Genomic DNA, 12,099 nt, shown 5'->3' with positions numbered 1-12,099 from the left:
GCAAGTCGCCCGGGCCGGATGGTCTGAGCGCGGCATTTTACAAAGCATTCAAACATGACCTTTCCTCTGAGTTGAAAGATGTCTTTGATGAGGCATTTGAGTTGGGAACGTTGCCTCTGTCATTCTCCCAAGCACATACTGTGCTCATTCCAAAAACAGAGCAAAAGGATAAGCTAAGACTTGTGACCTCATACAGACCAATTTCTTTAACTAACTGTGATTATAAAATATTTATGAAAATATTGGCTGGCAGACTTCAGACAGTTATAACGCAGATTGTAGGATCCCATCAAACCTGTGGTATTAAGGGTCGCTCTATCTTTACTAATATTCATTCTATGAGGTGTGTACTTGAGTGTTGTGATGCCTATCGGTCGGCTGTTGCAATCCTTCAGCTTGACCTAGAAAAGGCATTCGATTGTGCACCTCATGCCATTTTGTTTGCCATACTTGAACATGTTAATTTAGGCTCAATCATCACAGACGGTATATCCATAGCGTATCGAAACTGCAAAACGCGCCTCATAATCAACAACAGATTGGGGGGCCCAGTTGAGGTGCAGCGGAGTGTGCGTCAAGGGTGCCCAGCGAGTCCGCTCTTATTTTGTATTTATATTGAAACGTTATGTCTAGCAATTATTGAAAATGACCGGGTTCATGGTTTCCGATTACATGCGTCGGAGGTAAAGCTCTTGGCGTATGCTGATGATATAGCTGTGTGTTGTACGGAAAAAGAGAGTCTTCTGGAGGCTGTTGCGGTAGTAAGAAGGTTTGGGGAAGTGACGGGGAGCCTTGTGAATTGGGAAAAGTGCCTGGGGTTCTGGCATGGCGAGTGGCCGTCACCCCCCAACATATTTGCTAACGTGAAATGGGTTGAAACACCAGTAAAGTACCTCGGCGTTCCACTTGAAAATTATAAGAAAACAGATGATTTATGGTTAGAAAACGTGAAAGAAACACGAGAAAAGGCGGAGAGGTGGAAAGGGGCTCATCTCTCAATTTTCGCCAGAGCGACAGTGTGCAATTTATTTTTTGTTAGTAAAGTATGGTATATTATGCAAGTGTTGTATTGTTCGCGAGTGTATGTGCAGAAGTTCCATCGAGTTTTTGCTGTCTTTATTTGGGCGTCCAGCTGGGAACGCTGCAGCCGTACGAATCTTTTTCGGCGAGTGAAAGATGGGGGCTTGGGTCTGGCACACCTTTTCGTGCGACAGCTTGTAAATAGATTTTTTTTCTTTCGTGACGTCAACGACCCGTTCTTAAGAGCGGTGTGTCAAGTGCGACTTTGTAATGCGTTACCAGAGTTTGTTATCAGCAGTCAAATAATGCCTGGTACTCTATTCGGTTTTTTTTAAAGAGATAGTAGCGAGTGTCCGCTTTTTGACAGTATGGTTCTCGAATGACTATCTGTTCAGTGTAAAAAGAAAGAAATTGTACAGTGACCTGTGTGATGTTATTTTTCCGGTGCCTATGTACAGATCCATATACAGTGGAGGTCAAGGTAACAATGTTTTAAAACGCGTAAAAAGAATGGATGTGCAGCCAGGAGTTAAATCTTTTTTCTTCAAGCTTCACACGGGCACTCTGACAGTGAGAACGTTTTTGGAAGAACGCGGTTTTTACATGCCGTGGGGTTCCAACTGCCTGATTTGCAAAAAACCAGAAACAGTAGACCATGTGTTCCTGCATTGTTGGGCGGGGGTGTTCTTTTGGGATGTCCTCCAAAGAACCCTAATGAAAGATTTTCCGTTGGATCCGTACGGCATCAGATTTCTGCCATTAGACAATGAGGACGGCGTCCCATTTGACCTCATCATGCTCACAGGCCTCTACTGTATATGGCGAGCCCGAATGGAGGGCTTCTATTGTGACCCAGACGCACGGCCTGGGCGCCTGCATTTCCGTGAACACATGTCACGCTTTATTGAAGTAAAAAAAGGCGAAGTTATTGTACCTGACTGGCTACCCAGGATTGAAGTATTGGCATTCCTCAAGGAATTTTAATAGACAAAGTCAGCCAAGTTGTGCTGGTCGCTTTAGTACAGAATGTTTCATTTTCTACATGAAGCGTGGAATATTTTATTTATTTTGTTTGTTTTGGTTGTGGTGCTCATAAGATGTACGAGTATGTGAAAGCTTTGAGAACTGGCAATAAAGAAAAAAAAAGCCTCGGTAGCGCAGTAGGCAGCGCGTCAGTCTCATGATCTGAAGGTCGTGAGTTCGATCCTCACTCGAGGCAAAGGCGGCGCTTTCTTTTTGCTGCCTTACGCGATCGTGCACTCATATTCGGGCATTACAATTAAAGTAGATTCTAATCTATTAAGGGGTAAGTGCTGCTCGCTATTTTACTTTTTCAACTCCGTCCAAAATAGCACTAACGGGACTGGATGTGCCTCTTTGTGTGCCCTGTCTGCCTCGGTAGCGCAGTAGGCAGCGCGTCAGTCTCATAATCTGAAGGTCGTGAGTTCGATCCTCACTCGGGGCAAAGGCGGCGCTGTATTTTTGCTGCCTTACGCGATAGCGCACTCATATTCGGGCATTATAATGAAACTAGATTCCAATCTATTAAGGGGTAAGTGCTGCTCGCTATTTTACTTTTTCAACTCCGTCCAAAATAGCACTAACGGGACTGGACGTGCCTCTTTGTGTGCCCTGTCTGCCTCGGTAGCGCAGTAGGCAGCGCGTCAGTCTCGTAATCTGAAGGTCGTGAGTTCGATCCTCACTCCGGGCAAAGGCGGCGCTGTATTTTTGCTGCCTTACGCGATAGCGCACTCATATTCGGGCATTATAATGAAACTAGATTCCAATCTATTAAGGGGTAAGTGCTGCTCGCTATTTTACTTTTTCAACTCCGTCCAAAATAGCACTAACGGGACTGGACGTGCCTCGTCGTGTGCCCTGTCTGCCTAGGTAGCGCAGTGGGGATTACACTTCTGGCCGCGAAAGCCTAGGGACGTGTTTTTCATGTGCTCCAACGGGGTGGTGTTAGCGGCCCAGTTTAGCCTTGGAAACAGGGACGACATGGAAGACAGCCAGGACTACCAATAGCTCCTGCCTCATTTGCCAAAAGGTCGTATTGTTTTGAATACACCTTTTTTGCGCGGTGACCTACGAACAAGGCCGTACAGAGTTGAAGACTACCGGGATGTCCTTGGAGGTTGGGAACTGCTGCCTGAGGTTGACGCCTTAGGAGCATTTCAGATGAATCATGTGTGGGCTGTTGCGTTCAAGAGCCATGAAAGCATGAAGAAGTTGTTGAATGCGGGGAATATTACTGTGAAAGGCTGAAAATGTCTGGTAGTAGACCCAAACAACCAAGATGTCCGAGTGAAAATTCACTGGGTCCTCCTTAATGTGACGAACGACGACATACGTGTGGCCCTTGAGGCATACGGCGAGGTTATGGAAACGACAAAGGAGCGCTGGCGTTTCCTTGGTATTTCTGAAAAAGGTACGACAACGCGCGTGCTGAACCTCAAGCTGAAGGCCGGGGTCACGACTGAAGATATTCCATATCAAGTATGTGTCGCTGGGGAGCCTGCTCTCGTAGCTATTCCAGGCAAGGCGCCACTTTGCTTGCGCTGCCAGGGTAAAGGGCATATCCGCCGCGACTGCCGGATCCCGCTATGTTCACGGTGCCGACGCTTCGGCCATGACGAAAGCGAGTGCGTGCCCACGTACGCAAATATAATGGGCCACAGAAAGGACGCTGACATATTGGATAATATCATGGACGAGGCTGAAGCTGAAGAAGCAGCTGCCATGGTGACGAAGGAGCAAAAACCTGTGGAAACCCTTCCGGCAGCGGTACAACAACGTGAGCCAGCTATTGAAACAATAACGTGTGTAAAAAATCAGGCCGGTGCAAACAGTGACGAGGCGCACAACAAAATGAATGGAAAATGTCATCAAGGGAAACCTAGTGAAGCTATGGTGACGTCGCCAAATGAAACACCGACAGTGCAGTGTCAAACATTGGAAGGTGTTGTAGAGGCGTCGCCAAAGCGCATGCACAGCGCCAGTGTCGGCGAACCGGACCATCTGGGTGGTGCAGGTGGCGGGGGGCCACCTTTGAAGATGGCGCTCACGAGACGAACGTCGTTAAAGCCGAAACCAAACATTCCTCCTGGTAGACGCCCGGTGGATAAACCGCCGAAAAAAAGGCGGGGATCCGCTTCCCCTTGGTGAGTGAGCAAGATGGCACCGAATAAGCGACGCCGCCTAGACGATGCTGTCTCATCCAGCTACCGAACTTCGGTTGAGGTAGCAGGCGAGGGGCAGCGAGTTCATCCTGACCCACTACTGCCTCAACTGAGTGAAGACTCCACTACATCCTTGACTTGTGGGGTAAACACTGCCCGATCCGAGTGCTCTTCACAAATTAAGGACGAAAATCTTCCTCTTCCCTTACGTGTTGCCACTTTGAATGTACGGGGATTGGCGACTAAGAAACGGCAAAATCAACTTAATCGACTTTTTCTGGAAAATAACTTGTACATAGTAGCCGTGCAAGAAACAAAGATAGAAAGTGAGGAGCAGACGGATCGAATGGTGGGAACTTTCCGAAGGCACTTCAATGTTTGTGTTAGCCATGCGATAGGCACCTCTGGTGGTTGTGCAGTTTATATAAGGAACAACGTGGGCATTGAAGGTGAAAAAGTAGTTGCGTCAGAGGCGGGATGGTTGCTTGTTGCTGACTTTTCGTACTGCGCAAGGCAATGGCGTGTTATCTGTGTATATGCGCCAAACATCGATTATGAGCATGTTGTTTTGTTTGAAGACTTAGAATAATTTTTAGAAAGTGATAAATACTTAAGTGTGCTTGGTGATTTTAATTGTGTATGTTTGGCTGAAGATCGAGCCAAGAACCGCCCTGTACGAGGTAAAAGTTCGCGAGGGCTGGTTTCACTGCTCCAGGAATATTATTTAGAAGACCTCGGTTATTTATTGTTAAGAGGAAGTAGCCCTATCTATACCCATTACCAGCGCGGAAGCTGTGCTAGGCTGGATAGAATCTATGTCACAGTTGACCTTGCAAGGGATTGTGGCCACTATGAAGTGAAACATGTGTCTTTCAGTGACCATAGCCTTGTCATGACTACACTAGGAAGCGACCTCAGAAAATGCCGTTTTAATTGGGCTTTGTGGAAGTTCAACGTGAAACTTTTGCAAGATGAAAAATTTGCGGAGTGTGTAACAAAAAGACTTAAACAAATGACATCCAAAGGGCCACATGGGTGGGCAGCTGAGTGGGAAAACTTTAAGAACGAGGTCAAGATTATTGCCATTGAAAGGGGAACCATTATTTGTCAAAAGCAAAATTGTAATGAAAAAGAACTCCAGTGCCAACTCCATTTTCTTATATGTATGGAAAGCGGCAATCCCGGCATGTATATAAAAGCAATTCGCGAAGTGAAAAGCAAACTAGAAGTGATTGCAACCAAAAAGTTCAGAGCAGCAGTGATAAGGGCGCGAGCCGAAAAGATATGGTTGGGTTAAACGCCCAACAAGCGAGCGATGTGTGACGACAGAAATTACGCGGCTCAAAACGAAATACGACAGATCAACTACCGTAACGAACAGACATCAGATAGGAGTAAAATTGAGCAGACATTTGTCGAACATTACAGCGAATTATTTGCGAATAAAAAAGGCGATAATACTGGGCTGAGAACCGAGGTTATTATTCTAATGCCTAAGCTCGATGAAAAATGTAAGACGCGATTAGAACAGCCAATAAGCATAGAGGAAGTGAAAATGGCAATAAAAGAATTAACTCCAGGAAAAACACCTGGGCGGACGGAATAGCAGCAGCCTTTTACAAAATATTCATTGAAGAAATCAGCCCAATTTTGGATAACGTTATTAGCAACGCCTATGAGGAAAAACGATTACCGCCTTCCTTCCGCGCTGCCCATATTGTTTTGATACGGAAGACAGATGATCCAACTAGACTGTTATCAGTAGAGGCCTATCGCCCAATAACTCTTACAAATGTGGACTATAAGATCTATACCAAAATTTTAGCTGAAGGTTTGCAAAGCGTTATTATGCTTCTCGTTGGACCGCACCAGCCATGTGGAATAAAAGGACGCTCGATATGTACAAACGTGCATGTAGCCCGCAGCGTTCTTGAATGTTGTGATGCCATCCCGGGACGAGTTGCTATGTTACAACTCGATCTCGCCAAGGCTTTCGACCGTGTCGCACACGATGTTCTTTTCTCTGTGCTTGAACACGTCCATATTGGCAAAGTGTTATTAGAAGGTTTGAACATGGCTTATAATGATTGTACTGTACGCATCATAGTTAAAACCCGCCGCGGTTGCTCAGTGGCTATGGTGTTAGGCTGCTGAGCACGAGGTCGCGGGATCGAATCCCGGCCACGGCGGCCGCATTTCGATGGGGGCGAAATGCGAAAACACCCGTGTGCTTAGATTTAGGTGCACGTTAAAGAACCCCAGGTGGTCAAAATTTCCGGAGTCCTCCACTACGGCGTGCCTCATAATCAGAAAGTGGTTTTGGCACGTAAAACCCCAAATATTATTATTATTATCATAGTTAACAAGAACCTCACCCAGAGTATTGACGTCCGGTCATCTATAAAACAAGGATGTGCGTTGTCATCGCTGCTTTTCGCTCTTTATCTTGAACCCTTCTGTCTCAGTCTTATCATTAATGAAAAAGTACATGGTTTCAGGCTTCAGACGCATCATGTGAAAATCCTTGCCTACGCTGATGATGTAGGAATCTTTTGCACTGACCGCAATAGCATAGAAGAAGCCATAAGCGTCACCAAAGATTTTTGCAAACCGACAGGTTCCGCGATAAACTGGGAAAAAAGTGTCGGTTTCTGGCACGGAATATGGGACTTCAAACCAGAAAGATTTGCGACCATCACGTGGGCAAGAAGTCCTTCTACGTATTTAGGCGTGCCTCTCGAGCAATATAAGCAAACTGCAGATTACTGGGATGACCTGACGCCAAAGGTGAAGGAAAAAGTTGGAGGGTGGCAAGGCCGCGAATTATCGATGTTTGCTAGGGCCAGTGCGTGCAATGTTTTTTTGATTGCCAAAGTGTGGTATGTGTTGAAGTTTTTGTCAATGTCACGCGTCAACGTGCAGAAACTGCATCGAATATTTGCAGTTTTTATTTGGGGCTCCAATTGGGAGAGAATCAGCCGCACTAATCTGTTTCGCCCAGTGAAAGACGCAGGCCTCGGCCTTTCTCATCTGTTCATCCGACAAATTTTGTCGCGTTTTATGTTCCTGCGGGACACGAGAGACCCGTTTTTGAGAGCGATGATGCAAATGCGCCTTAAGAATGTACTGCCTGAATTTGTTGTGTCTAGTGCGGCTAACAATTGACTCGGGTGTACAAGGTTACTTCAGGGAATTAGTCACGTCGTTTAGGATACTTAAAACACGCTTCTCATTTGAGTACCTGAGCCTTGTACCGAGAAAGAAACTATATAAAGATTTAATCGATGTAATGAAGCCAGTACCATTATACAGATCGCCAAACATTGCAGGCCCAGGGCAAGATGTATTACAAAGAATTCGAAAAATGACTATTAGAGGAGCTGTTAAAACATTATTTTTCAAATTACATACAAACACACTCTTTGTAAAAACATGGCTCGATGAAAAGGGAATATTTGTACCGTGGATAACAAACTGCCTTTTGTGCAAGAAACCAGAAACAATCGAACACATGTTCATTGATTGTTTGGATCCTGTCTTTTTTTGGGATGTTTTGCAACGAACCCTGAAGAAAGAGTTACCGATAACACCACACGGAATTCGATATCTCTCAGTACAGAAGGCAAACAGCTTCCCCTATGACATGATCATGGTACTGGGGCTACATAGCCTTTGGATCACAAGAATGGGAGTCAGGCACGCAGACCCCAAGGCAAAGTCAGCCAGAGAAAACTTTATAGAGAGCATAACCTACATGCGCGAGGTATATAGTACTTTAACCGAGCCACCAGCATGGATTTGGGTACTTGATGAGTTGGTACGAATGAAACATTTTTAATTAACCACACTGGTCAAGCAGACCAAGGTGGATTTTATGTATGTACATGCCTTTTCTGAATAAAAGTGTTTAAAAAAGCAGCCTCGGTAGCGCAGTAGGCAGCGCGTCAGTCTCATAATCTGAAGGTCGTGAGTTCGAGCCTCACTCGGGGCAAAGGGGGCGCTTTGTTTTTGCTGCCTTACGCGATAGTGCACTTATATTCGGGCATTATAATGAAACTAGATTTCAATCTATTAAGGGGTAAGTGCTACTCGCTATTTTACTTTTTCAACTCCGTCCAAAATAGCACTAACGAGACTGGACGTGCCTCGCCGTGTGCCCTGTCTGCCTCGGTAGCGCAGTAGGCAGCACGTCAGTATCATAATCTGAAGGTCGTGAGTTCGAGCCTCACTCGGGGCAAAGGGGGCGCTTTCTTTTTGCTGCCTTACGCGATAGTGCACACATATTCGGGCATTATAATGAAACTAGAAAGTGCTGCTCGGTATTTTACTTTTTCAACTCCGTCCAAAATAGCACTAACGAGACTGGACGTGCCTCGTCGTGTGCCCTGTCCGCCGATTCTGCTTCCGGCCACCAAGCGTGACGGACGTATGATGACCGGCTCCGTTGGAGCGGCTTCAGCGGCCATTTCTGGCCGCGGTAACAGGGCTATGGAAATGCAAAACGACTACCAGGTTGTTCTGCCAAGTCTCCCAACCGGGCGTTTAGTTTTAAATACTGTTTTTCTGCACGCGGATATCAGGGCCCGCCCGTACCGGGTGGAAGATTTTCGAGACGCGTTGGCTAGGCAATCGCTTCTCTCGGATGTTATCGCCCTGGGGGTGTATCGGATGAGCCATGTCTGGGCCATCACGCTGAAGGATGCGGATGCCGTTAAGAAGATTGCAGGCGTCGGTGAGCTGCGCGTCAAAGAACACCGCTGCATGGTTATTGACCCGGCGAACCAGGACGTACGTCTCAAGCTCCATTGGCTGCTTCACACCGTGCCGGACGAGGACGTGCGTGTCGCGCTCGCACCGTACGGAAAGGTCTCCGAGGTGGCCCGGGAGCACTGGCGTGTGCACGGCGTGTCAGAGAAAGGCTCAACGAGCAGGATGGCCACGCTGAGATTGAAAGCAGGCGTTAAACTTGACGACTTGCCGGACCAGCTTAACGTTGGGGGTGAGTTGGCACTCGTCGTTGTGCCTGGAAGGCCTCCGTTATGTCTTCGCTGCCGAGGTACGGGACACATTCGACGGGAGTGTAAGGTGCCGCGATGCGGAGCTTGTCGACATTTCGGTCACGAAGACGGTGAGTGCCCCCGTACTTATGCAAGCATCGCCGGCCCTGGAACCAGTGAAGATGCCTTGGAGCATTTGATGGATGAGGCGGACGCAGAAGAGGCAGCGAGGACAACTGGGAAAACGGAGATGAAAGATGGGCCTTCGTTTACGCCTCTGGTTAAGCAGAAGACAACGACAACGTTGACGTCTCCAGCAGTGGTGGCATCTCGGCTGGCGCAGCGTGACCCCGAAAGCGACAGCGGGCACAGTGCGGTGGCCGATACGAAAGCTTCGCTGAAAACCCCGGACCGTGTGGAGCCTCGCATTGCTGACGCCATGGACGCCGACGATGAAGCAGCTGCCCTAACCGCTGGAAAACGGTCCCGCGAAGAGAGCGCCGGTGAGAACCTGCAGCCTGGTGGAAGTAGCAGTGGGGAGCCGCCTCCAAAAACGACAGGAAGTCGACATTCGTCGTTGAAGCCGCGTCCAAACCTTTTGGCCGAGTCACGGCAGGCAGGTAAACTGCCTCCGTAAATTTTTTCCCGTGTTCTGTGGAATGTCAGCGTCGGTTGTGTATCGACCGACACGGTGTTTTTGGCTGACTTTTCGAGTTTGCGCGCATGCAAAGTGGAGGATGCGACGAGGAGGTGCCTCAGACCACTTCGAGACAAGCACCAGTCAACCCTTTGGGTGGCCAGACAGACCCCCCGTACATCATTGCGGAACACCAGTCGGGAAAATCACATGGTCGACAGAGGTAGGCACCATGCGGACCGCGCCCCTTTTTATTACGTAAACGTATGGTAGTTGAGCTAAGAGCCCCATTGCGTGTAGCAACTTTGAATATTAGAGGGCTGGGAGCACGAAGGCAGCAATGTGAGCTTAATCACCTGCTTATTGATAATGACCTTGACCTAATAGCAGTGCAAGAATCAAAGATAAAGTCACAAGAACATGCTGACCACATGGTGCCCCCTTTCCGCGCCAACTTTGAAGTGAGTATGTGTCACTCCGTTGGGACATCGGGTGGATGCCTTATCTTCATTCGCAACACATTAGGTATAAGTGTGGAGTCTGCATTTGCATGTGAAAGTGGCCGCCTCTTGGTTGTTGATTTTTCTTTTTCAAACCTACACTGGCGCGTTGTATGTGTTTATGCCCCCAGTGTTGAAAGTGAACGTAAATGTTTTTTTGATTCCATTGAGCCGTACTTGAATTGTGACAAGGTGTTGCTTGTATTGGGAGACTTCAACTGTGTATGTGCTGCTACTGACCGAGTGAAGTGTAGACCAGTGAGGGACAAGAGCGCGGAACTGTTGACTCAATTTGTGCACGATTATTTATTGGAGGACGTTGGAAGTGTGTCTTCGGCTGGAACACGGCCTGATTACACACACTTTCAACGCGACAGTCACGCAAGATTAGATAGACTGTATGTTTCTGCTGATCTCGTGCCACTATGCACAGCCTATGATGTAAAACCTGTGTCGTTTAGTGATCATTGCCTTGTAAGCGCGACTTTTGGAACGAAAGGAAGGAAATCACGCTTTAATTGCTACCTTTGGAAACTAAATGAGAAAATTTTAGACGATGAAGGATTTGTCAAGGAAATTAAAAGTGATCTTGATGGGGTACTAGCTGAGCAAGTGGGCTGCTTTGCCGTTGAATGGGGAAGTTTCAAAGAACGAGTGAAGCTTAATGCTATAGGAAAAAGTAGCGCAATTCGGTATAAACAGAAAGAAAAAGAAAGGGAACTTCGCGAACAACTTGAGTGCTTGGTTGGGATGGAAACCAATAAGCCAGGAAATTTTAGTAAAGAAATAAAAGACGTGAAGTGTCACATCGAAACAGTTGACACTGACAGGTAAATAGCAGCAATAATACGCTCAAGGAGCGATAACTTGTGGGCAGGCGAAGCGCCTACAAAGCGGGCGCTATCAGATGAAAAGCGGTACGCTTGCCAGAAGGAAATCAGGCAAGTAAGATACGAGGGGCACATTACAAGCGACCCTAGTGAGATTCAGCGCGCTATTACGGAATACTTTGCTGAACTTTTCGGCAATAGGCGCGAGCATGCGCAAGGGTTTGAAGGGGATTTCCTCCGACTAATGCCAACACTCGACAATGATGTAAAAGAGCGTCTTGAATTGCCTATTACTTTGGAAGAGATTGAGAAAGCAATAGATGATCTTCCGTCTGGAAAAGCGCCGGGGCCAGATGGGCTGAACGCTGCCTTCTATAAAACCTTTAAACATGATGTTTCTCAGGTCCTGTTACAAGTGATAACAGAAGCCTATAAACGAAAAAAGTTCCACTGTCCTTTGGTATTTCACACATTGTACTTATTCCCAAGTCTGATGATGCAGAGAAACGGATGTTAGTGGGTTCCTACAGACCTATCAGCCTCACTAATGTCGACTACAAGGTGTACATGAAAGTACTAGCCAAACGACTTCAGAGTGTAATCGACAAATTAGTAGGGCCGCACCAAACCTGTGGCATCAGAGGACGCAGCATTGCTACAAATATACATGTGGCCAGAACCGTATTGGAATGTGTTGACGCGCTTGGAAGCCAGGTAGCTATGATACAGCTGGACTTGGCTAAAGCGTTCGACCGCGTTTCACATGACATTCTTTTCTCCATTCTAGAGCACGCTAACCTGGGTAGTGTAATAGTAGAAGGAGTAAAAATGGCGTACGCAAATTGTATGACACGCATTATAGTTAATGGTGACCATACTGAGCGCCTCACAGTGCGTTCTTCGGTGAGGCAAGGTTGTCCGCTCTCTCCCCTG

General features: G+C 47.2%; 5 non-coding genes across 5 annotated transcripts; all 5 read left to right on the top strand.

Moving 5' to 3' along the window:
- The first annotated feature begins 2,166 nt into the window (after window positions 1–2,166).
- TRNAM-CAU (transfer RNA methionine (anticodon CAU)) lies at window positions 2,167–2,239 on the top strand. The gene has a single exon. It is a non-coding gene; the product is annotated as a tRNA-Met (tRNA).
- A 173-nt stretch (window positions 2,240–2,412) lies between these two features.
- Window positions 2,413–2,485, top strand: TRNAM-CAU (transfer RNA methionine (anticodon CAU)). Its single transcript has one exon. It is a non-coding gene; the product is annotated as a tRNA-Met (tRNA).
- A 173-nt stretch (window positions 2,486–2,658) lies between these two features.
- Window positions 2,659–2,731, top strand: TRNAT-CGU (transfer RNA methionine (anticodon CAU)). Its single transcript has one exon. It is a non-coding gene; the product is annotated as a tRNA-Thr (tRNA).
- A 5,389-nt stretch (window positions 2,732–8,120) lies between these two features.
- Window positions 8,121–8,193, top strand: TRNAM-CAU (transfer RNA methionine (anticodon CAU)). Its single transcript has one exon. It is a non-coding gene; the product is annotated as a tRNA-Met (tRNA).
- Window positions 8,194–8,366: 173 nt separating this feature from the next.
- TRNAM-CAU (transfer RNA methionine (anticodon CAU)) lies at window positions 8,367–8,439 on the top strand. Its single transcript has one exon. It is a non-coding gene; the product is annotated as a tRNA-Met (tRNA).
- Window positions 8,440–12,099: the final 3,660 nt, after the last annotated feature.

The sequence above is a fragment of the Dermacentor albipictus genome, chromosome 2 (assembly GCF_038994185.2).
Source record: "Dermacentor albipictus isolate Rhodes 1998 colony chromosome 2, USDA_Dalb.pri_finalv2, whole genome shotgun sequence".
NCBI lineage: Eukaryota > Metazoa > Arthropoda > Arachnida > Ixodida > Ixodidae > Dermacentor > Dermacentor albipictus.
This window is presented reverse-complemented; position numbering and strand designations above follow the sequence as displayed.